Below are 27,266 nucleotides of genomic sequence, written 5' to 3'. Positions count from 1 at the left end.
TGTTGTTTGAGTCCCAGTGACTATGGATCAAAGGTTGGAGATCGTGAAGACCATGAAATCAATTAATTTTGAGAATTCGTATTCGAGCATTGACATTTCTCGAGCTTATTTGGCTGCTGGCTGTCACCGTCACGACGAATATAGATTATAGCACAGGAGAGCCAGATTGCAATTTTCCCAAGTATATATAGGAAAGATATTGGAATTCAAATTCAAATTGCTCCATGAATAAGTCATTTGCATGAATTCGAAATTTTCATATTCGTTTCAAGTGACCAATTGTAAAGCAATTTCACTATGTCTTTGCCAGTGGCACGATGTCAAGCACGTGCATTCAGTTCTTTTTTTGGTCTATTCATGAAAAAAAACTGGCGAAATTGCTTGACAACGACATTTTAAAGAAGGGACAATTTCTTTGTTACCAGTGAAGAAAGGATCCCCGTTCAATGATCCTTGCCAGACTGGTTACGTCTGAAATTGTCACCTGAGGCAATGGGGAAGCCCTTTGAAAAACGAGGCTACATGGGTGTAGAAACTTGTATGTGCGTGGTCTGTGGAACCTGAATATTGTCTATTGGTAATCAACTTTAATCTCGAAATACCATTATAAGCTTAACAATGCTGCATCTCTTAGTTATTGGACCACATGCTCAAAATCCATCAGATAAGAAAAACCCAACAATAACTGACTTGGATGCCAATGTCAAAATCGGTATATTCGCGAGATAAAACCACAAACGCTATTTCCGATAGTCATCATGCGAGTGGAGCAACATATTGTGGGAGCGCAAAATGACATCCCATTTGCCAATATCAAGTTTACAAATCGTTTTTCGCCCGTAGCAAGGGATGAAATTCCATATCATCAAATGAACTCAAAGCCTCTGAATAGGCATGAAGGTTAAAAATCCTTGGTGATGGGAAGCTGATATTGGTAATGGTCCTATTAGTCGATGCCTTTTGGTAACCCTGAGGTTTCTCATCGCTTTTCCTGATGGGAAATGTGGCAGAATTGCATGACTTGGCGTCGATTTTATAGCCATTTACTGTGACCATTGTGTGGATGTCTTTTGCATCTTAGTCAGGAAGCTGAAGCCTAGAAATTTTGGTCCGCTAAACATGTTTGTTAATGCAAAACTGCTACTTAAAACAAAAATTTTGTTTTTGGCCACAACTCAGTTGACATTTTACAAATGATAATAATTTTGTTATCTAGCCATAGGTTTTTGAGGTCAAAGAATCATTAAAGGCCATTTTGAATTCTTTTGGGAAATTTCATTGTGGGAAATCCAAGATGGCTGCCAGTATTGCCCACAAATTGTGTTTTTGTTCGTTTTAAAATGACAATGGCGGGAAGAAACGCGATGCAGGGGGTCGTGGTTGGTGCGAGGTGATAGGGGGCATCCTGGACTAACATGCCAGTCCAGTCACTACAATAAACAACTTGCAGTTTTAGTCCCAGCCTCACCCAAAATTCATCCCGTTGCCCTATTTGTTGAAAAGATAGAAAGGAAGCTTTGCACCGGCACGCAACCTGATGTGTAGAGTGAAGACCGAAATGACTTATTAGGGACTTGTGCAGACCGAAATGACTTATTAGGGACTTGTGCTTACATCTATTTTGCTCCAGTTTTCGGATTTGCGATACGATACTTTCAGCTATGTGAAAACCGGTATTCCATTAGAAATTAACCCCTAATGCAAAACTTCGAAATTATTAAAAAGGAGATTTATAAGCTGAAGGCAATTCAATAGCAAGATTACGATTACGGTAGTCATGATGTTGAAAATTATTGAATTATTTTTAACTACATATATTTCAATGAGATAGCTGAACCCGGGGATGTCGCAGATGTATTAGTGGTAGCAATGAAAACTCTTCCGACCGAGGTACATGTTTCTATCCAAATGTCATACAATCTAAGCTGTGCGTAGGCGAATTAAAACGCAGCCAAGATCAACATACATTGTACGCTTCGAAAATTATCACTTCCGCTCAACATCATCACTCACCCCTGACATGCCTGATGGTATCAACGACTCCTACCAATAACATTCTCAGTCAATTCCGTATGGCTACGTACAATGAGTATGGGTAACATAAGAGAAATATCTTTCCTCTTATTCTACAGTCTGAGAGTGGTCTGAAGGACTCGTTACAACAAAGCCCTTCAATCAAAAGGCTCTCGGCAACCACCTAGCTCATCAGTTCTGTCGGCCACTGTTTGCTTGTAGACAGGGGTGTCCGCTAGCACCATATACATGTTACGTGAACAGCTGTTGTCATGTCTTATCTTAATGTCTCATGTAAACATGCAAGTGACATCTCTATCCGGAAATGAGCCAGCCAAAACATCACCAAGCACTTTGTGTTTAAGTGGTACATTTTCAGCAGGGACATTTAGTCGATACATTTCAAGACCATGTGTGTGTGAGCATTCGCAGGGACGAGATAAAAGTACATGTATAGTGATCTGTTGAAGAAAACACTGAACAGAAGAGGATTCTGGCATTTTGGCATTTTACATTGTGCTGTAGAGATGCATTTTTCTCTCGGAAAAGTGTTTGGAACAATCCTGTATATCTTCTAAAGCAGGGCGTAGCTGAGAAGATGGCGCGATGACAGTCATGCAGCGCACTTTCCAATACACAATGAACAAGTAAACCTTTCCTTTTTCTGCCTTTCTCAGGAATGTAGTGTTTGCAATTTACCGTCAGATGAATTCTCTTCTCATGTGGTTTTGGTTGGCAGATTTTCAACATCATATCAACACAAGCATTTTCCTCTCAGTAGTGTGAGCTGAGGGCGCAAGATTGTTTTAAATTCGTTAATTAGTATATTCTACACGAACCATAGGGAGAGATGGCTGCCCTTTAATCTCATTCGAACCATCATGGTTCTTCCTAAGTTTCTGTGAATAACCAGCCGAAAGAATGTATCTAGTTGTTTAGAGCATTGACATAATCTTCCTGTAAAAATTATTTCCCTTTGGATTCGTATTCACCCACTCAATTTCTCCTGCTTCCCAAAGTCAGCAGCGTTGATTTGATTTTGCTGATTTGAGATCTCAGCCAATTATTCGGAGATCGGCTTCAAAATAATGCAAAACGACCCATACGTGGGCTTACTCTGAATAGTTTGGTCAAATTAGTGTTTTTGCTCAATTTGTTAGAATCAAAGGCCAAAGAATTATTGGTAATTCACTGCAGTCGTATTATTTCAATACTTAACAACGCTTGCTGTCGTTGCTTTGATGAGTCTTGTGCGCTGCTTTTGCACAATTCATTTAGCTTCTCTCCGCATGTTACAAATTGCTATAGCAGTACCAAAGACCTAAATGTCCACAGGATAAAGTTACAATTGAAATCGCGTCCTCTGCCCTCTGGTTATTTACATAGCTGATCATCTTTTGTGATTTGGCCATACGTTTGAGAGATACCTTGTATCAACATAGTGGATGTCGTAGAACGCCTTTGGAATTCGCTTCAGCAGGGAAATTGACTTGAAAGGAGAGTAGATGTGATTTACGTTTCCATCGTTTGACATTTTGATCTCACAACACATTCTCTTTTATTTTCTGTTTAACATATCTACTGTAACCGATTTGCAAAATAAATCAGTGCAGGGAAGCCTCCGAGTTTGCCCCGCGATCTCCGGACACTTGTTCCAATTCCATTTCCACATGGCCAATAAACTAATTTGTAACTCCAGTGATGACGTTCCTTCAATATAACTATTGATTTAATTGGTTGGCTGATATGTTTCTTTCTTTGGTTCTCTGAAATATTGAGATGCCTGTTCGTATTCACAGTACTAACAGGCCATATGGAATATCCGACACCTCCACTTACACCGTCTAGTACCCTTCAAATTGAGTATCGCGTCCCTTGTCTTCTGGCTCAAACGCTGGAACATGTCGCAGCAGCAATGTTGCCAATTATGATAATTTTGATAAGAACTTCCGACAGTCTTTCGTAAGGTATTTTTGTGAAGATCATTGGTAAAGGACAAGCTTTCGTATAGTTAGCGAGCTAGCTTGTGTAGCTTGTTGATGATAAGCACGCTATTTCTTTCTGATACAAGGCATAACTAATGTGTAAATGTTAAAATGCTCCTGATCTTCTTCATTTGATGGCAACTTACATAGGGATATCTTCTTGTCGTTGCAGGCAAATATTTGGTACATCAATAAACGCGTGAAGGTAAGTCATGTGATCCCTGTCAACTCCCATGGCCATTAGGTAAGTTGTTTGCCTTTTCCATTGGCGCTGGGAGTGAGACCAAGAGGCGAATGCGATCGAAGAGCTCGATTGATAACTCAAGATGGTAGTTAAAAATACAACTTTTCAGTGATTTTCAAATTTTGTTCAATTCTTTGTAAAGTCAATAATTTGGAGGTAATCACGTCATGCCGTGGTCCTATAGAACCTGCGATTGAAACTACGTGTAATTACATTTGTAAATTCGTTATTGATTTTTTACTAAAAGTGCAAGTTCATCTCGAAGGTCTAACCATTGATTTGATATTTTGAGAGGGTCGAGAGCAGACAGGGTATAATTTTAGTTGTAATCGAATACAACTGTAAGTCTACGACAGAATATGACGTGACAGATTTCATTAAACGGTTTCAACTATACCAATACAAATCATTGCTTTGATACCAGTAATTTGACTCTCGTCTAGATTCTACGGGTTGGTCACTTCGATTCTGGTTTAAGCCAATTTAAGTTACAATGTAATATATCAGGTCATTACCGCCGGACAGGCTGCAGTAAAAGTGCATCTTCCATACAGCAGTGGTTAGCGATAACCAAGCTAACAATTAACATCGAAGTTGTTTCATAGACCAAACGTCCCCACTTCAATCTGTCATTCTATACCGTGCAAACGTTGTACCATGGTTTGGGTGATGCCGGACAAAACTGTTGAACGGCGACGGAAATATATTAGCGAGCTTTTGTTTTTGTTGGATAAGAATGACAGTGTCTTTCTGAGCCGAGCTGTACATCAAGAGACATACGAATGTTACACAAAACAAAAGTATCTCCATGCAGCTTCCTTCATTAATTTCCCCCTGACTGGGCAGTGCCGCTCTTCTTACTGGGAATCCCTTGGGGAGGTTCTGGTTCCTCTGCCTCATTAAAGAGCGGTGTCTGATACTCGGCAGTACGTCATAATAATGTAAATCTGATGGTTTATGTATCACCGTGTTAAAGTCCATTTGAAAATACAGAAGGCTGTAGACAATGTACATGTATTTTAAAATTTAGCTCTCACAAGATGAGGTTCTCATCGACTAGAACCCTGTACAGTGCTTGAGAAGATTTAGATTTTGGTTAAAAATGGTGTAAAGTTTGAATAACGAACATTATGACTAAGAGACAACCCTCTCCCATTCCGAGGATCATAATATTCATCAAAAATGCTGAAAGGGATAAACAATCTCTCTGATCCACATATGCCATTGGAACATAAACCATCATTTGTAGATGTTGTCATCACGAACCCTTCTCATTTCAAAATGAAATTTATTATTGGCATCTGTTACAGTGTCCAGAAACACTGTATAATAACAACATGCGTTCTTCACAAGTGTATCGTTCAGTGCTTTAAAATTAATGCGTTGGTACTTTCTGATTGGTCATTTCATATGGTCTGATGACACGTTTGACTCCCGATATGTAACATATGGACCATGAACTAGAGATCGCAGCTTTTTCCCTTCGACCGAACTAGGCAATGGACGCATGCCATGGGATGCGGCTGATTTCTAAAGGTAACTGAATTCCTGCGAATTCCCCAGCAGCGTTTCTGAGCAATGAGTTCTTATAAACCGGTCATGTGTATGCCCGTCCCTGGTATGACTCCATGGCAAAGGTAGGTCATCTCCCGTCTCCTCTTCTATCTTCTCCAAGGCCTAATTCGGAACTCTTCACTCTACCCATCTTATTGTAAATTACCTGAAATTAAATGAAAAGTATGTAATCGATATTAAGGTGTTGAGTTGGTTCTTTCGGATCTCTCTGTTGACGACCGGCAGTCACTATTCTTATAAACTGCCAGGTCAAGATTTACAGCCTCTGGAGGGGCAAACCTAACGTTAAACTGGGTATCGGCTGATGGTTTCATCCCACTTTATTAGAATCAACATCCCGTATCCAGCGCGCGGCGTTACATGGTAGCAGAGCGCGCGGATTTACATTGTAGCAGGGCGCGTGGCATTACATGGTAGCAGAGCGCCCTGCGTTTCATGGTAGCAGAGCGTAATTACATGGTAGCAGAGCGGCGTTTATGGTATTCAGAGCGTAGTTAGGTCAACGGAGAGAGCTAAAAGATCACTATTTTCATTGATCTTAAAATTCGTACACGCATCTACATAAACTTGATTCACTATGACTATTCTTATAAACTGCCAGGTCAAGATTTACAGCCTCTGGAGGGGCAGCCCTAACGTTAAACTGGGTATCGGCTGATGGTTGTATCCCAGTTTATTAGAACCAACATCCCGTGTCCAGCGCGCGGCGTTACATGGTAGCAGAGCGTGCGGCGTTACATGGTAGCAGGGCGTGCGGCGTTACATGGTAGCAGAGCGTGCGGCGTTACATGGTAGCAGGGCGCGCGGCGTTACATGGTAGCAGAGCGTGCGGCGTTACATGGTAGCAGAGCGTGCGGCGTTACATGGTAGCAGAGCGCGCGGCGTTACATGGTAGCAGAGCGTGCGGCGTTACATGGTAGCAGGGCGCGCGGCATTACATGGTAACAGGGCGCGCGGCGTTTCATGGTAGCAGAGCGCGCGGCGTTACATGGTAGTAGGGCGCGCGGCGTTACATGGTAGCAGAGCGCGCGGCGTTACATGGTAGTAGGGCGCGCGGCGTTACATGGTAGCAGGGCGCGCGGCATTACATGGTAACAGGGCGCGCGGCGTTTCATGGTAGCAGAGCGTAGTTACATGGTTGCAGAGCGGCGTTATACTAGGTCAGACTGTGCAACTGATATTCAGCCATAATTTAGTCACTGATATGTTTCCTGAGCTAAGTACCTAAAAACAAAGTCATGATATTCCCTCTAGAGGGCAATATTATCAACTTTGATCCAGGAAGCTCTGCCTGAACAACATCGGTAAAGAGTAGCTCTTTACCAGACTTCTTCTTCAGCTATTTGCTTCTGATGAGGTTTACCTGCTTTTCAATATAGCCGATGAGGACACATTTGTAAAGTATCGAATGTCAATACGAACTGAAAGGAACGAGTCAATACATGAAAGTCACTTCCTCGCGATACCTGATGAATGGTCGTATTGATTTATCTCTTGTCCTGGTAACAATGCTACCGACCCTTAAAGCTGTGTCCTCAAATAGAAAAGCCAGAACATTGTCCGAAATAATGGTTTATCTCATCTTTGATGATGAAAAGGCTGGCTGATAAAGCGAATTGATTTTGTGCAATTGTAGCCTTCATTCTTGTCATGGATGTGATTTTTCAGAGTGGTTCTGGAATCTACCTAAGTAACATGAAAGGTACCTATACTGGCTGTGAGGCTAACAAAATGAACAAGGGGAGAGACTTGATAAAAAAAGCTGTCATTACATACTCGGCAGGTATGTCATCACATCTCAGATTTGCCTAGGATTCCATGCCCCAAAATGGACCCTTCCTGTTTCATCACATCCTTTTTCGCTTGTCGCCTCAGCTATAAACTACATTTTGCATGACTTTGATTTATTAGTTTAAGCTCGAAACATTGCCTGGTGATCTCTTTTTCGCACCGATCCTCGCATTTGGATAATTGTTGCCAAATGATGGTACTGTGCACGCCTGTACCTGATATTGGTTCTATGCATATTTTGATATTGCCAACCCTGCCATGGCTTTGCTGCCTTGCAGCCATAGGTATAGGGCCTATTTGTTACTTGGTGTTAGTCAAACCAATGCTTGCAAGTTAGCTGCAATGAAGAGAGATCTATGCTAGCAACCAGATCCTCTGATGTGGGTTTGCAATCTGTTCCCCAGATGCCCACCACTATCCGTATAGAAAGAAGCCTACAAAGGATAGCTACATCAGGAATTTGTATCGTATTATCAATAAAAATGGTAAGGCTAGTCTCAGGTGACAAGGTGAATGACTTGAAGCTGTGTGTCTGGTATTGACCACGGTACCATCTGTAAGGGGCTGCGTGGATTGATACAGGTCGAAGTCACTAGGAATAACGGGGAAATGATGTAGGACCATTTACGCCACCTGGGCATATGAAGTGATTGTCTTGTCATTTCGCAAACATCATCATATTCTTAAATTTGTTTACTGCCACATAAGGAAGTCAATCAGTGAATAGTTTCTCAATAGTCAGAGTTCATACATACATGGCAGTTCTGGGCCTTTCCGCATGGTGGACAGAGGAGCTGAGTTGTCAAAAAATCCCATTACTTGGGAAAGAACGAAGATATCTCTGACTGCAGGACGTGCAGCAGGATGACTTGATTCTACCCTTAGACCAGCTCATCATCTGAATCGGCAGTCTACTGCAGTCCTCACCTGTCCGCCTGGGCGCCCCTATCGCATCTTATTGTTAGATTGTTCGTTTACAGTCTGGAGAAAGACCGCTTCAAGGATTTTCCCAAATTACCCAAATCAATGTTGCTCATCCGTTATTGGCTATCTGGTACAGAAATAGATTGGATACAAGAAAGAATTATTGACAATGCGGTGTATCAATCAGTTCTGTTCGGGATGTCTCCTGGTTGCGGTACTATAGCAGCCCGTTGATATCGTCCATTGACTTTTAAGTTGCGAATCTAAGCTTGCTGGTTGGCCAAAGAGAGTCATTTAAGAGAAAGTTCATTTCTAAATTAGTCGAGCATAAGATCAGTTGAACAAGAGAATGACGTTGGGATGATTATGGTGCTGGTACCGGTGGATACCATAGAATTATTTGTAAACTGGTATATTCCGAGAAAAGATGCCCTGTTCCAAGTCCCACAGAGACTCATAACAATTGTTATGGAAAAGACTGGGTTTACTTCCTGACTGCTCGTTGCTACATGAAACAGTGGCGCTTTCAGATCTCTCTTATCCTCACTCCATCTATTCCTGGAAGGACGAACCCTCCCAAGGCTGGTCCATTCGCTATGAACACCGTGGAGATTGAGTCACATCTTACAGATGGCAGCACAGTTACTGCAGATTTTAAAAGGCTAAAACGTTACATTGGGATTTCAGCGGTCTCATTCACCCTTACCCTTCCACCCTTCCCTGGGATAAAACCTGACTGATATTCTCGGGGTAATACCTGACCGAGACCAGAACCTGATATTGTATGACGATTTAATTCCTGTTTTCATTTCTTTTCCAGTGCCTGTGACTGTCCAAGAAAGGGTAAGTCAAAGATTGGTATTGAGAGATAAAGAACCTCGTTACACATGGGAAAAGGAAAGTTACAATCTCTCTGCGGTTTGAGGTCTAAATGATGGATCTTTCTTTTACAATTAGAGTGAGATGGTTCTTAGAGAGCAGACACAAGTAAAGATAAAAAAGGCAACGCACGGAATCAGACAAGGCAAAGCAGGACAGTGATAAGCCCCCTGAAAAAAACCCAAACCTGCTGCTGTTGAAGACCGTCATCGACACAATTTCAGTTCAGCGATCTGTTAATAGACGGCTCCCCGTACATTTTATGTCGCTACGAAGAAGTTACTTGGTTATATGCTAGTTTTATCTGGGAATGACTAGTCTAAAGGTACATCGACTGAGCCCCTCCTACTACAAGAGCTCGCCCCGTCAGCCTCCGGCCACTAGTCTATGGTGGAGCTAAGTTGACTGGTAGACCTCACTTTGCCACAGACATCCATTACGACACTATAAAGAGGTTTGATGCGACTTCACTATATTGAAAATGTTAGGAACAACTTAAAATCGTTTCTTATTTCTCTGAACTGGAAAAAGGCAAAAGGCAAATTCATTACTTCAGTCATTAAAAATATTTTCAAACTATCGGTTTTTGCATTGTCTTCAGAATTTTGGTCTGACTTTTATACTAGTAGTCACATTCAAAAAGACAAAGATATTTGCTTTGGCAATATGAAAGACATGCGCAATGTACACCTCAAGTGGCTAATTAATTCATTACAAATTACAAGAAATCGACTCACCCATCTGATAAGGCAGGTTCTACATTTGTTTAGAAAAATTTAATTGTAGCTCGATGCCATAAATTAGCAGAGGGAGTAATTACATTTGTCATGCGGCTCGAGGGTGGCTTCAATCTTCATCATGTTCATGTTGCTGGTAAGAAAGAAGGCAACAATAGTTACCGGATATGTTATAGCATGTCATGATTTAGGTTTATGACCATGTTCCGTTGTGTATGTACCAATTAGCTTGCTTTAGGTACAATATGATCAATATTTCAATCAGAAAATTTGTTCTTGATAACACTTCTCACTAAAAGTGTGTGACTCGTGCATTTCTTTAGCACCATGCGAAGTTTTGCTTAGGCTAGGAGGTCTAAAGCAATGCGGATACCGCTTGTGGATTTGAAAATGAACAAGGAAAGCGATGTATGCCTGTTGGTTACGAAATAGGCTGACCGGACATGTTCTGGACTTAGAAGCCCAACTTAAGACAAGTGAGTGAGAGAGTGGCGACACTCAAAGTAAGAAAAAATACAAGGGTGTGCCACCCTGTTGCTCTTTCATGGTACATCCCCTAGGAGAACAAAACCTTCAATGTTTCGTAATTATTTACATTTGAATTCACTGCTAGTATCTCTTGAGCCATTTTGCTTCTAGAATGGATGGTACAACATTCCTCATTATGCATTAGATAATTCCCTGGCAATAGTTGTCAATATGACAGATTCGAAATAAATGGCCATCTGCTCCGTATCTGGAGTGTTGGCTGCCAATTTGAACATCTCTCAGGTGTTAATGGCATATTGCAAGGCCTATAGGGAAATCTTTAAACACCAGGATGAGGTAATTTATCAACGTTAAACAATGCCTTTCAAGGAAAGTCAGCCAGTTTTACACATTCTAGGCAAAACAGATATTTGATTCGATAACTGCATATGTTCAATTTCAAATATAGTTGTGTGGCCTTGACTTTTCAAATATAGTTGTGTGACCTTGACTTTGAGAAATCATGACAATTTGAGTTGGTTTTGTGGGTCAAGGTCGAGATGGTTCCATAATGGCCTAGACCTTTGCCCCTTACATTAATCTGGAACACCCAGAGGGTGGCTACGAATTGTTGCTAAAGCCAGATTTGATTAGGTCGCTGCAGATCAGTTTATTTCGACAGATGACTTCTCCAATACTACTGCATCTACAGAGAAGTATCATGGTCTGCTCATTCCCCAGCTCTCATGCTTTCCATTACGATGCATTAACAATTAGATGTACTGTCCATGCACAGAAATCCTCATCAGATGATATGGAATAGAATTAGCTTAATATGAACAAATATGATCCACGAGCCAACATAGGGTTGTACGGCTACAAATCATTGTGATAGGTCCTCCGGGAAGGAAGGACAGTGGACATAGGATGCGGTTATCACCAGGACATAAAGACGGGGTGGCTCAGGTTATCTCTGGATGGTCTATCAATGTGAGACTGTGAGACTGATTTATGTGTCGGACATGTTTCAAGCCCTTGCATGAAAGAGACGACAGGGCTGTATTGACTATTGAGAGGCAGAACCATCTATAAAATTCTAAACCATTCTGCAGTCGATTTGACAATGTTAGACCGCCTCCCATCACATAACATGTTCAGCTCTCACTCTGAAATTTAAATATGATATTCTGGACAGACTGGCGAGTAAGTGGTAACATTTTCAGTGGCTGTTGCGGCGAGAATTGAAAGATAATTGAATGAGTTTGGTACAAAGAAATATCCAAGTCAAAATCAAAAGAAAGCGAGAAAAACATCGCCAAAACCCTGATCAAGATGATCAGGAAAAGAGGCATCATCTTGGTACTTTCAGTAAGCTGAGCAGCAGGCCTTGTACCACTTATTCTAGGTAGCTGCACTCAATACTCTGACAGTGAGAATGGAAACAACTGCGCAAATGTCTCATCAACCTTGTATCCTGAGCGCATCACAAAAATTACAAATGACCCTTGGGACAAATTTTGATGCTAAGTGACACTGACAGTAGGCCAACAATGCCATGCCATGACTACAAAAGAGAGTGATCATTCTCCCCCCTCCCACCCCCACTGGCACCGGTAGAATGATAATTCTGCTAGCTGCTTCATTTCCTACAATAAAAAAATCCTTCGTTTAATTTGTCAATTGATGCCGCAGTGTGGTAGACCATAAAAACCTATCATTATGTGTCACATACATGCTTTTCATAAAAGCTAAAATGAGATATTAAATATTAACTTAATAGATAAATGTATCATGTTAATAGAGTAATTTGGTGATCATCAATTATGTGGCTAATGTTAAAGGAATATATTCTGCAGGAATAGACTGCTCTGCAAGTCCAGTCACGAAAATGTTTATCATGTTCACTAAGTCAAGTTTGTTTTGACCAAGAACAATTCATACAGACATGAAAAATTCAGCCAATCTCTCACTTGATCTCAGTTCTACGGCAGAAGGATGTTTCTCGTGTTGTTGTTTTATTAATTAGTTTGTGACTAACCAAACCCACCAAGGACAGGCCAGATATATAAATCTCGGGAGAGATGAATTTTTTAAATGCTGTCCGGATGTCATGCATAGTGCTTTATAATTTGATAAAAACCTAATCAATGCAGCGAGCGTCCATTTTTATTAGATTTACGAGGTCGATTAGTTGGAATAAATGATATGATAGTAGAAATGTTGCGGTTGGCAGGGCCTTCCTTCGATATTTATGTAGGACAAGCTCAAAAGAGGTGAAAACTACTTTGGCGTCCTACTTACTTTGTTTGAGGTAGTCAAAGTTGAAACTTCCATGATTAACCCAGTATCACCAGTTTTTCTTCGGAAATCCTGATCATTATACAGAATATATTCCTGATTCAGACATTTTGGCAAACCTCAGATAATGCTGATTCATTTGTGTGATATGGTGATAATTTGGTCAATTCTAGAAGTGACAATCCTAACACTATGAGTCATGTGAAGCTGTTAGGTTAATTGGCTCAGCAGATCTTGTATTCATATTGTGTGTGAGAATGACTTTCTAGAGATAAAAGCATAAACTATTAGGATGTGTGCCAAAACTTTGATTCTGTCGAAATGTTCCACAGAGGTATACAATCATATGTTATTCAGGTGCTTGTAGCTCACCCACAAAACAACACTGATTTAGAATAGATGCTTTGATGGCATATTTTGAAAGAAAAGCTGTCAAGATTTTGAGTGGTCACCAACTTAGTACCGACGTGTCCCCTCAACATATGCATCTGATGATTTGAACTCACTATCACCTGATTCTGCATCCACCGCCAACATTACACCACCACAGTTCCATCTAGCGTTTTTAAAGATGATAAGGCCGTTATTTTCCTTGGTGACTTCTTGACTTGTCATCCATTTCTTTCAATACCCAGTCCATCAATTTACAAAAATCTGGCAATAACGCAAAGACAATGGTGCAGATGATGTGACTCAGAGCTAGCTAATAAAGTTGTCTCCATGGTTTCTTTCTTCATAAAGAAATCAGCAGCATTCTTAGGGCTATAAACCTGTTGATGTTATTATCATTCCACCCTAAATTCATCATTTTCATGGCTTAGTGTCGACGTGGTGGCCGTGATCATGAAATGAATCAATTAGGTGTCGCCGTGGTCATCGACCTAGACCCTTAGCTGGACAATGATCGGCTTCTACAAAATAAAGCTCTGCCAAATTTTCATTCTTGTTTTATGTTGATGACTCTGAAAGAAAGTCTCTTGCAGGAAATCATCTGCCTATCAGTACTAGAATCTGATATCGATTGGAAGTGCTAGAAAACGGCCGATATGAAATCGATCGACAGAAGAAAGTATCATATCAAAAGTGTAAGTTGTTTCTTTCGTTGCTACCCTCTGCTCTGACAAGCCTTTGTCTAAATCGGGAAGTTATTAACTTGTATTGTTTGAGGAAGGGATCGAAAGCCACAGTATAGATCAAGACATAGCCCCAATATCAAGTGACGTTAACTTTTTTCAGTACTTTGAAGGATGGTTTTAAGGAAAAATGTACGTGACGCAATACCTATGTTTGAGTGAAAGAAACTTAAATCTTTCCATCCATTCCAGCTCAAATTGAGCAAGATCCTCTTAAGCTTTAGTACAACATGTACTTTTGATGCATGTACTATATTCTTTTGTCTGTTTAGGGTGAACCGATCGGAGATCAATATGTAATAAAACTCATCAATCAAGCATGTTAATTGTTGACTTAGTCTGAGCCAGTCGATCAGATGAGATCGGTCCTCCCTGACCGCAGCGGATCTACCAAGCATTTCCAACGTAATTGTTTGTCTATTGCAAAGATTGGAGACAAGGCAAGGATAGCTTATTCATAAAAAGAGATGATATCAGTTTATTGGGGAACAACATTAATGGGAAATTTAGTATTTGACGATGCGGTATGTTTACATGAGCTCAGCACGGCAATCAAAACTGGATTTAGCCTTTTCCTTTTAGCCCTGTCGCAATTTGGATATAAAAAATGCATGATTTACTCCAGAATGAAATGGTACTGTCAGTAAAGGCTAAACGAGATCTTCTAAGTGAATGCCCATGTTGATAGGTTTTCCCATTGACCTTGGCGATTTAAGATAAAGGATCCTTTGCTGCAGCAGTTTATGTCGAGATGTGAGCAGAAAGTGTGGCCTTGCTGTACATTGAAAGTATCTCTCCTCCTAAAACAAATGTGTCAACATATAAAGCAGAAAGGGTCAAGCTAATCTCATTAGCTCATCACTTCTTTGGTGCCTAAGGTCAGAAGACATTAATCCCGACTTAAGCAAGATAAACAATTGCCATATCTATACTGGGCCATGGCACTTTCACTATCGATACTCTTCATTAAAGAATTAATTGGATAGGAGATCCGTGTAAGAAATGACTTGGCACATCCCCTCAATTTAGTGATTGGAGTTTGCTGGCGCGGATCAGGGGCTGTGAAGTGCTACTCAGACAACGATGTCCACCTTTAAGTACAAGTTGGTGTATCATGATGTATATGTGGTAATGTTGCGCTGTGGAGTCTTTTACTATTAGGTTTTTGCGGAAAATACTCGCCATATCCTAAGACACAGGTTTTTGATTCTCCTACCTCGTATCGACATACGGAGTATTACAAATTGAAAACCACTGATTATGCCAGGATGAGAATAGAGAGGCTTCACTAAATCAACATCGCAAATATTTGATGTACCAGACGGACAAGGTCACAGTGACTAAGTGCGAGTGATGTCGCCCCTTGCAAGCCCATCAGGATGTTGCTGTTGAAGTGTTTCATTATTTGGAATTTACACTATCAACGATGTTGCCCGAGAAACAGGCTGGAACAATAAATTTTCGCGTTATGGTGGATGGTCTAGTGAAAGCAGAAGAGATTCTATCAACACCATGGCAAAGAGGAATAAGGGATATCGGTGCATGCGAATGTCAGGCTATTTTGATTTTGACATGTTGAGCGAGATACCTGGGACTAAATGTTAGCACGCTCAGTCCTTGCACACTGAGGTTTCACTATGAACATCTGAGTGGATGTAACGGTTGTAATTGAACACGTTTTTTTGAGTTTTAAGGTGTGTTTCTTACCAGGGCATCTACAAATGTAGCCAAGAAATGCGCGCGTGCCTTGCCCTTTAAAATCATGATGTCGAAGCTGAATTATTGTGCTTCTAAGTCTGGTGGTATTCTGTGACTTGAGAGGCTTTTGGTATTTGAAAATTGATATAAACTTTGCCATGTAATGATGATGGCACCTGCGGATATACGTAATGTGATGCCATCAGCCACCATTAGGAATTTGAGCAAACGTCTGGCTATTTGATCCTCGGCACTCTGGAGCAAATGTCAAGGGTATCAGGGTCTATTAAAAGGAGGCGCAGGGGGAGTTGCCAACAGGCGCTAACGTATGTGTACATTATAGTACTTCAACGATCTAGATACCTACATTAGAAAGTGCATGCATTTAAGAAAGGAACTCTATGAATTAGGTTCGTGCTGGCGGAAATAAGCCCCGTATCGCATATTTAACATACAGGGACATAATAGGCATAACATGTTTTGAAAGAAGGACAATCTTCCATCCGATATTAAAAATCTGCCATTTTCACAAACCAGTGATGGTTAACACATCAAATAACATTGACTTCAGCATGATAAGGGACTCCCTTGAGAATGCCTCTCTCCTCAGCTGGATGATATGGCAAGATTGGTTTGCTTTCATGATAAATAATGGTAACATATCACCTGATGCGATTCGTTGTTGAAAGGCACCAGCATGGAAAACTGAAATCAGTTCTTTATTGAAATTTATTGTTCGCTGATGATGAAAAGTCAACTTGGGAATACTAGACATCTCTTGATCATTGATTTTGAAACATGATTAGTTTGGTCAGGATGGTGAACATGCCAAGAACTGTCAGGAACATTAATTTTTTATACCTGATATACAAGGTGCATCTAATGTTCTTTCATTACTGGTAAGTTAAAGAAGAATACATTCAGTGTTTCTTCGTAACTAGTAAAGGTACATAGTATAACAGTCCAGAGGTGCCAATTAAGGACACAATTTGTGGAACAAAATCATCGGCACAAAGAAAAAATGTCTGCCTCAAGGAGCTCATAGTCCAATGGCTGCATCATGTGATGTTATGCTTGCTTCAGTTTGTTTTCTCATAGCGAACAGTATCCATCTAATTCTTTAAGACACGACACGAGAAAGATGGTTCTTAAAATCAATTAGAATGAAGATTTAATTAGAGCTAATCCTTAGATCTTCTCATTTGATAAGAATTTGATGACCCAGCATCTCTGTCGGCAAGAAGCTCGTTTTTGGTGAAAATAGGTATTGAGATGTAATGCAGCAGTTAATGGGATAATTTCATTGAAATACAATGGCAGTAAGTCGCTTTGCTTAAAGGGACAGAAGCAGGAGAAGTCATTGTTGGGCTGGCACTAATGCACTGCGGAGGAATGACGCTTTTTGGAGTCAGCTTTTCCTACTTTAATATTTATTGCACATTTGTTTTGACTTCTGTTTTGCCTTGCACTTATGCAGATGATGATTAATTTTGTAGCCGAGAATAAAACTGGTTAAACTTTAATCTTTGGAACTTGAGTGAGGAGTTTCATAGCTAAGTGGGTGGGGTGAAGCTACTGGTGGATCTTTTACATTACGAGCCTTAGTTGATTTCTAGTCTTCCCCCCTCTACGGCTCTAGAAATATAAGCAACAGTTGATAGTATTCGTCGTCGCCTCCTTTGTGACTGGGCAGAGATAAATACTTCCCTTACTGTTCTTTAAACCGAGCCTAGCCTTTCCTGGCTCTGCACTATTTAACACTTGCCAACTAATGTGTCATGTTAACGCTATTGACTACAGCCGTCAGATGCGCTGCGGGTGGAATTCATGAAATTAGCGGCCAGGTTTGCTTTCCTTTGGGCCATTGTCAGATTGTGCTAGCTTTGTGCCATAACTATGATTTCCCAGACGTATCATAATAGATGTTCAGCGACAAACAGGCCGCTTAGCATCACTCATTGACCAGAAATGGGACTAACCCGTCCGTCAGGCAGACCCTCTTTATTTTCAATAGAAACACATTTTACCAGATTAGGGTCTTGGCTGTCCATTAAGGGACCGTGTTGCCAAGGAAACACCATTTAATGCTCTTTCAGTCATTAGATTAGAGTATTAAGTTTATTTCAGACATAAGGTGAATTATATTAGCGCTGTGATATAGGCATGATATGTAGGGGCCGATGTGCGAATATTCAGAATGCGTGATATGCCGCCATCGTTATATATTCCGAGTAAGACATCCAATAAAATAAAGCAGTTTAGTGTGTTAATTAATTTACAACCACGCGGGTCTTATACGATTTCCTGTTTTCTTCCAAAGATGGAGGCAATGGATATGATGTAGCCGTACGAAAAAGCTGATCCTAAACTGCTTGATTCATATTCCTAAACTGCAACAGTTAATGTAAGCCGGGGGCCTTACTTGAACCTTTTCAAAGAAGACACAAATAAGATGTCAAAAGTTGACAGGAGAAGTCTGCCACAGTATATCATATACTCTTTGATATTCAAGTGAACTACTGAGTCTGACTTGAATCTTGTCCAAGACGTCACAAGAAGGATGACCCAAGAAGGCAGTAGAAGTCTATCGGGGAATTATGACAATATGATTACTGTTCTGATTGATATCCAGTGAAGACTATCGTCATTAGATTATGAACCAAAGGCGTATCAAAGGACACTTGATAGATCACGAGGGATGGAGGCAGAAAAGAAATCGAAGCATGCTCAAGAAACCAAGGGAGGATCATTTTCGGGGAGTCAGTGTGAGGTAATCTAATATAATGACTCTGTTTCTGATGATACAACGAAAATTTTCTCTTCGAATAGTCTATTTCTTGGGAGGCAGTCTAAATGTTTATGGCTTGTCATTTAGTTTTTTTATCATGTTACAAAGACAACTTCTAAAATCTAAGGCAGAATGTGTACAGTCATGATATCAGGCAAGCCTGTTTCTTTTGCTCTTTTCTGTTTAAGCGGAGAATGGGACATAAGATCAAGACCTTGCTGAACTTCACCAGATTTCAAACTTTATTCTACCATGCACACCTTTAAATGGCCACTGGGAGTCTGGATATGACAATTTTCTATGTTGGTGTTTTAATTATCGAGTGCCCGTTGACATTATGTACAAGTATGTCATAAATTCTCCATGAAGTTGTGTAGGGCAAATCCCATTCATGAAATTTGTTATTCAATTAGTTGTACAGGAGTGCTACCCAGAAATTTGGCTTAATGTCAAGTTCCTGGAAGAAGTGGAATAACAGGTTGAACGACGCCTTTCGTTTCTACCTCAGGAAGCGAATAGTTTCCCACGGGCAACATGACACTCTGAGAGATATTGGGTGATATGAATAAAGACTAGCAAATGCTTTTATCTAAATCTCCATGTACATTTACACTAGGCCTTTGTGTACAAAACTGAAGTAAAAGCATTTACTAGTCTTTATTCATATCACCCATTGCCTCGGTGTATCAGCAGTTGATCATCACAATAAGAATGCATTTCTGCCACACACCCACCTTTCATCAGACAACACGAACTTCAAAGAAAAAGTCTACTTTAAGAATGACGATCTCATCTGAACTGCTCTCTTTTAAAGGAACAAAATCAATATTCCGCTCCATTCTTTGAGAAATTCAATACACCAGAGGACCAATTTATTTCAAGTTACTCCAGGAAAATTTAATTTACAACTTAAAGGATTGTGAAGCTAATCAGGCTTATTTCAGTACCTCGGCCTACCATTACTATAACATGATTAACCATAATGGCAGCCTCCCACCAGGTTCCTTCATTAGCATCCTTACACACATTACAATTTAGTTATTTATGAGGCGGTACGTTCCCCTCGTATGCTATTAAGGATTCAGGTCCGCCCGTCACGTGACTGATATTAGGACAGTTCTGGGGCACCTTGACTGCCATTACTCATTTTCAGGTTGTAATTTTACGATGTCGTACACATATATTTAAAGATTCTGTGGGAATCTATGGAATCTATGCTTTAGAAGGCTGTTGAACTTAAAAATCATAAACCACAACAGGTAATGGGTTGTGCAGGACACGCTGCGGGAGTAGACGTCCACAGAAGCTTTAGCGAAGGAACAAATCTCCACAAATGCCATTACTGCTCCAATCTGGCTCAGTCTATTCCTTACTAAAGCTACGATATGTTTGTCCCACGATCTTATTACTACCAAATACGATGTAAAAACATTTGCTGGCAAATCTTATCACGGCCAACAGGTTTCTCCAAATGTTGACCATTTCCTTTAGAATTGACTCACCGGCAGGCAGTTTGGTTAGCTGATCATTGCCCCACCTACACACTCTGTTACCGGAAGAGATGACCATTTTGCGACCAACATGAAAAGCAAATAGCTCGGAATACGGAAAGTAATGATAAAAGTAGATTATACGACATCGGCCTCTGTTGTGTTATATGATTTGAAGAAGACTTGAAAGAAATCTTCTTTGTGAGAGTGGCCAAAGGAACAGGATAGACTGCCGGCAAAAGCTTGGTAGAGGCAGAATTAATTGTAAAAGAACCTATTACGGATGTCAGGCAGATTTCACATACAAGCCTTTACCCTCCCACACCATGCTAGGGCAGAGAAACTGATGTTGATGACCGAGAGACTGCAATAAAATCAAAATGTGGAGCTAACCTTTTTGTGATGGGTATGAGAGTACGGTAGTAGTTCTACCTTGATTCATTACAAACAGAAAATAGATTTCATGTTTCTTTTATTTGTTATTATGAAATAATACTTCGTAGCTAAGTTTATCACTGGCCAGGAAATTCGGGGTGATTGCGTGCAATTTTGTGGAGGAATTGCAGGTGCACAACTATTGTCTGTTTGATGTAGGGGATTGCAAACAGGAGATGAAGTCATCACGATGCCGTGTGAAAAATTTCTTTCAATCGTGATTCCAATAACGTTATAACAAAGATATGTTGGAGAGAACCAGAAATTTCCTGAATCGAATTAGGAATGAAAATCATAGAATTCCAGTACTGAAACCTCTTCACTTTCTACATTTCCAATGATAAAAGCGATGACTTGTGTTTTGTGAAATTTATATGTTGTTGATGATGACGTTGTTGGTTGCATTGCGTGCTATTTCAATTGATCAGTCTTTGTTTTTTTTTCTTTGCAGGTTGAAGCTGGATTGGGAGAGGTGAGAAATTGTATTTATTGAAAGTCTTCAGAGTTCTTCTGGTTCCGTGTTTTACTCGACTCAACTGCATGACAAGCAAGATAAATGTTGCCATGCATCAAGTTGTGTACTTTTGTTTGCTGTTGGTTTATAATTTCACGTGTGTCCATGGTCCATCTTTTATAAGAAAAATATCTACCAGAACTTGTCATTTTCTGAGGCACAGCGTCTTGCCAAAACGTGTTAATTTGGTCAACTTGTCCAAATGATGGTAATCATTGATCACGTATCCATGAAGTGGTCAGGGATCCCACTAATTAAGCCCGTAAGAAGATGATGGATATGCAACAGGACTGCTTCTTGATGACACTTGCACATGATTGCTGATGATGTATTGGACACGGTGATGCGAGAGTTTGAATGATCGAGGTGACATCAAGGCCATGGTGGCGTTGGGTCGCTTTGTCTTCGTGGTTAAGTACGATAGCTACTTGGTCTTCGAAAGTGTCGGACTAGTAGTAAGAATATTCAACAATCGAAGACGGATGTTTTCCCAGTAACGATGATGTTTATAAACAAAAAAAAGAGTTTAAAGATGGAGTGGGGAGGTAATACCATCTTTGAATTGAACGACTTTCAAAACGTGAATTCCGTCTGACACTTTATTTTTCTAAATAAATCTCGAAATATACCGCTGGCCAAAATGTCACAATACTCGGCCTGGAAAAGGTTGCATGAGAGGGTCATATGGTCCCAGACTTTTCAGGGAATAACAAAGGCACAAACGTATCATCCAACTTAACAGTAATGGTAACTGTTGAGCCCTACAAACCACAACAACGATATTTTTCAGCCGAATCAAGAGTTAAACACCCCCAAGGTAATTGCTTGATTGTATATTTAAGGTTTATATTAGATTCCCCGCGCCCCCACCGTTTATCAGTCAAACAGTCTCATCACAATCATCTGCTATTTTCCAGTGTCTGAAATTACATTCCTTTTCTAAATTGGCTTGCTGATTTTCTAAGAGATTCGAATCTCTGCCCCTAGCGTGTTACTCTGAAATTGAAAATAAATGAGTTTCATTACGTTTCACTGCTGTGTGTAATCACTTGATGGGGGTTTCATCACATGCGACAATGAGCTACAACAAGAAATGGTTTAACATGCACGATATTGAGGTATCGTGGTGAATGTTTCTCTCTGATTTCTGATGTAGATTCGCCTATGTCACCAGACGAGAGATTTTCTCTCGTCACTCTGTTGAATGCCCGAAGGGAACGCGATTATAATATGTTATCTTAAATATTTGTTGTAAGGTGGTGGAGTTATTTGGTACAGATTCATTGACTACCCTTCCGTTAATCACTCCCAAATAATTGATAATATTTAGTTAAAATACACACGTAAGATCAGACTCATTAGCTAATTTTTCTCAAGCTGTACCTGACTGGCCTGTCGTATTATTAGGATACATCTTCAGGAAAACAATAAACCTCCTACCGAATAATTCATTGGCAATAAAGTTGTATAGGGAGTGTGTGAGAGACAGGACGTTGCTGGCTGAAAGCCAAAGTCGTCCTATCAGAACAGTGATTCAGACACGGTTCTAAATTAGACGTGTTGCTCATTGTCTTGTCTTGTTCGGTATGTAGTTGAGGAACAGCGTAGTTAATTCGACAGTATAGGCGATGAGGCGACGACCCACCCGGCGCCACTGGCTGTGAAAAATACATTTCACCATAATGACCATGTGCCATGAAGAACTTTCATAGGTCATGTACATGTACTTGTATCTAGCTAATTAGCAATGTGTTGTTCACTGTCTTAACTCGTACCAACTCGAAGGGAGTGTTCCTCTATAGCTACAAATGGTTGTGATTGGCTAAAGATTACGTCACGATCACCAATATTCAGAGACAATTTTCAATAATAATCAGTTCAACACAATCCTTTCAAGCGCCTTGAATCACTCTGCAGACCATCCCAGAAACCTGTCACTGACACCTTCAAATCTATTAAATTATAGAGGAGGAAGCGCATCAACATGTTATTAGCTTGCTATTACCCCGTTGTCTAGTGACCAGGACATGGCAATTATCCAGGATTAGCTGTTGAGCCAGGCAATTATTTCCGACATTCAATCATCGCCTGATCAGCGAATCAGCGGAATCATACACAAATATGCGCTAATTGAGATTATTACGAAGTTCCTATCTTTGATATACTCACAAATTGTTTCGGGAGACAACACACTTGGCCGGATACGACTGTATCAATTTGGAGATTTCTCCATTGATACGTCATTGCGATATCCATATGATGCGTTCGTCAGCTCCCAACTAGTTTTCCCGAACCAGACCAATTTGGCCACAACTAAGTTACTGTCATGATATGGTAGGACTTTCTTGATTTGGGTAATTATGATATGGAATGAATATGTGTACTTCGCTGATTGATTGATCAAAGAACTGCGCTGTACAGTAACTCTGTAACTACATTAGCAATGGCTGTCAGTAACTTTCGGTCCTCCTCTTTAAAAAAAATCCTAGTTGTCTTGGCTGCGGCCATCTAGGAATACGCTAATATGGATGGAAACTCTCCCGTGTGGATTGTGGCCATATGGGTATTTTCTGTTTTTTTCATTGTAAAGATGTTCAAAACACTTTAATTATCTTGTCAAATTAAAGAAGTTCGAAACACTTTAATAAGAAACACTTTGATAATCACCAATATACATTAAATTATTTTTCTACTAGTACATCATATTCTATTGACAGTGTCAGTAATTCTTTGAAGCATATCGCAATATAGATGTATCTATAATGTGTTGTCGCAGTACCCAGTTTTAACATCACCGATACAGATAGATATATGCTGACGTCACGGCGAATTGGGAAAGCTAAAATATGCCGAAACAATATAAAAGCAGTACCTAAAATTAAACAGCTGATTCTGTGACAAAAATAATTTTTTCCAAACCCTTCAAGAAATATCTTAGCTGAGTTCTAAAATAATAATATTATGGTTGTAACAGGTAAGTTAGCTCTATTATCATTTAAAAAAACCAAATCATGTTAAATCATCAGACTGGTGCAAACTTCAGCAGTAATTCAATCGCGCAATAAAAGTCCCCAACGCTCTCCTAACTCCTTTAACATAATTAGGCCGATGAGACAGCAAGCAGTACTGATGTCATGCATTACAGGATAACCAATAAATTAATTGTTGGTAAATCTCTTGCTTATTGGGTGTGTGCATTGCAGCTACATTCTCTGCCTAGTATACCAGCAATTCTCTTGTAATTGCTTGGATACAGTACGCTACGCTAGCTGCGAATTTATTGTGAAATCTACGACAGTTTTCATTAAGAATGAGGTGAATCACGTAATTGCCAAGCAATGGCTTCAAAGTACTGTTTTGGTTTTGCGCTACACATTTACTAGTTATTATTATTATTATTATTAAAAACATTTTTATAGCGCTTAACGTTGTTAAAACTTCTAAGCGCTTTACAATTTATAATAAAACATGACATTAATACATGATAGAATAAAGTCATTACTAAAGAAAACGTGCAAAGGATTCAAAAGAATTTCTTAAAAATATGAGTTTTTAGTGCAGTTTTAAAACTCTGGCCACGAACACTATTTGGCAGCTCATTCCATAGCTTTGGTCCCCTTCACTGCGAATGCAGAGGAGCCTATCACCCGGTTTGTGCGGACTTCCTTACACAGACCCATTGTACTTGATCGCAGTGAGCGTGAGGGTTTGTAAACTTCTAAGCAGTCTGCGAGATATTTTGGTGCGTTATCATGTAGACATTTGTAGACCATTAGATTAACCTTGTACTCAAGCCTTGCCTTTAAAGGAAGCCAGTGGAGTGCGCACAGAACCGGAGTGATATGATCCCCTCTGGACACCCCAGTGACGAGACGAGCTGCCGAGTTTTGAACCAGTTGTAGCTTCCGCACATTGGCATCAGAGATGTTATATAGCAGACTATTTGCGTCGTCCAACCGCGAGACAACTAAGGTCCGCACTGCACTTGTTGCTGCTGATTTACTGAGCAAAGATCTTATCTTGCTTATACGATAGAGATGGAAATTTGCAGCACGGCATACATTGTTAACATGCGTTAATTGTTGTTATTCTTATTTTGTATTCACGTAAAAGTGAAATCATGGTCAGGTGGTTTCAGATCAAATTTTGGAATATCATATGGCCAAAATCATGGTTAAAACTTATAACACCCTTTTTTACTCTGCCCCCTTGCTACTACGGGTAGTGCTAGCTAATACCAAGTCAATTAATACCGTATTGATTTGATTTCTTTTTTCATGACTAAAGGCATTAAGTCACATTTGAAATGTATTGATATTTAATTCTTCTATGATATTCTTCATCATGGAATCAATTGAAATTCATTTCTTTGTGTTTGTGACTGACCTGCGTCACCAGTTTAATTAACTAATGCAACAGTAACTCCTGCACTTAATTGATCTAACTGTACTCGTGCCAACACTACTGATACCAACAAGTGCATATCCGGGAGAGAGGCAGAGATCATCAAAATAATATTATTGGCATAGCTTTGTGTGACAATTGTTGCCGCGTAACGGCAATGTACGATGGCAGGGAAAGGACATAACATGATTTTTTTTAAATTCTAATTTTTTTTCATTATCTGGATCGATCGAGATATGATCTCAGGTGATCGAGATATTTCAGGAATTTTTTTCATGTTAAAAAACAAATCATGGGAGGTTCCTTTCCTAGCCACCGGAGCAATGTTCTAGTAGTACTGAGATCATAGAAGCACAGGAGAAAAGACCCAGAGTAACATTATTGGCGGCACGTCATGTAGTTCTTTTGACAACCTTCAAACGATTAGAAAGACTTGAGAAAGAGAGATCAAGAGATATGCGTTACTCAGATCAATCACCAAGAGGTCTGGGTATCGATGATGGAATCGAATGCCAGATAAATCGTTGATGCACTGTATGTTTGCCGTTCTAAAGCTGCTTATCATATCTTGTGCTACAATATGAGTCAGTAGAGCGTATGACAGGAGTTGGTGCTTCCTGTAAAAGGTGTCAAGGCAGAAGGAAAAAAGTGGCTTATTGAAATACTGCTACATTGATGGATGGGTGGTATTTTTTTTTCTCTGAGATTTGACGAACACATGGAGGCGAATTAGCAATGTCACACTCTTCATCAATGTATTCGATCAAATGTTTATCATTCGTATGTCATTCTTTGAAGTATGATTTTGGTGTTATTTCTTTGCTCTCATATTGTTCATCATGTTTGCCTTTTTTAAAGCATTTACTAAATCTTGGACTTCTCTTACATTGTGTAAAAATTTTGTCAAAGACAAAAACGTGTGTCTGCAAGATCTCAATGAGTTAACGTTGGGCTATTTATTACGTTCTGAATAACCACTTTCATTACTTTGGCCAGTTAATTACTCACGGGGACAGTCGTAAATGGTCAATCAATAAAGAAGTTTAGGTCTATCTAACTCCTACAACCCGTGAGAACTTCTTTCTTCAGGTTAATTCTCTATTGGCTGGGTAATGCTGGAAGGCACATGCCTTGGCTGGTCTATATCTTCAAGATACAAGTCCGACATACACGCAGAAAAAAAACTGGATGTGTCGATGGTGATCATAGTCAAAAGAACATTGGTGCATGTTTTGTCATAAACTTTGCCCTGTGTGATAAGTGATATTTCTGGTCTTTCGGGTGTATAAAGAAGTGATAGACTGCACAGGGCTCATGAGATCACTTCACAGCTAGGCTTAAGTCTGTGGCTCAAAAGGGATACGAGAGCATCAATTTAGGAGTCAAGAGCTCTGACCACTGCACATCCAAGTGATGGCCTCTTGTCCCCAAGGGAACTCTGACCGTTTGCCTGTTATTATGATGGCCAATTATGAGGCACAATGCAGAATGAACCGAAATAAAAAATTGGCTCATATACTAAGTATTCTTTTTCTCTATGGCATCCAGCTTTATAATAAACCGAACTTATTGGAGTATTTGAAAATGACCTTGACCTTGTCCTAGCCAATTCCAGGTTAACGAACGCCATGTGAATACTAATTATTGTGCACATAATGCATCAGAAATCCCCTGGTTATTGTTTGCATGGTAATGGCTATTGGCAGGCTCATCCGTGTTACTGATGCATACCAACGGCATGTGGTTGAAACTATTCAGCGTTAAACGCGAACAAGCTAGAAATATCTGATTTTGTGCAGTGACTGCTAAAAACAGGAAGCTGCAATACTAGTGTTTTGCACAGTGTTGTGTTCAAATCCATTATTAAAGACTTTGCTGACTTCTGATCAA

At 40.0% G+C, this 27,266-nt stretch overlaps 1 protein-coding gene across 1 annotated transcript in view; it reads left to right on the top strand.

The window, feature by feature from the left end:
• LOC135487623 (suppressor of lurcher protein 1-like) overlaps nt 1-27,266 on the top strand; it is a 194,777-nt gene that overhangs the window by 5,460 nt on the left and 162,051 nt on the right. The window contains exons 2-4 of the mRNA XM_064771603.1: nt 4,171-4,203; nt 9,353-9,375; nt 20,910-20,930. The gene's annotated coding sequence lies outside the window, so the exon portion shown is untranslated. The remainder of the gene's footprint in view (nt 1-4,170; nt 4,204-9,352; nt 9,376-20,909; nt 20,931-27,266) is intronic.

The sequence above is a fragment of the Lineus longissimus genome, chromosome 5 (genome assembly GCF_910592395.1).
Source record: "Lineus longissimus chromosome 5, tnLinLong1.2, whole genome shotgun sequence".
In the NCBI taxonomy this organism is placed as follows: Eukaryota; Metazoa; Nemertea; class Pilidiophora; order Heteronemertea; family Lineidae; genus Lineus; species Lineus longissimus.
The sequence above is the reverse complement of the archived record's forward strand: the minus strand, read 5'-3'. Positions and strand labels throughout refer to the sequence as shown.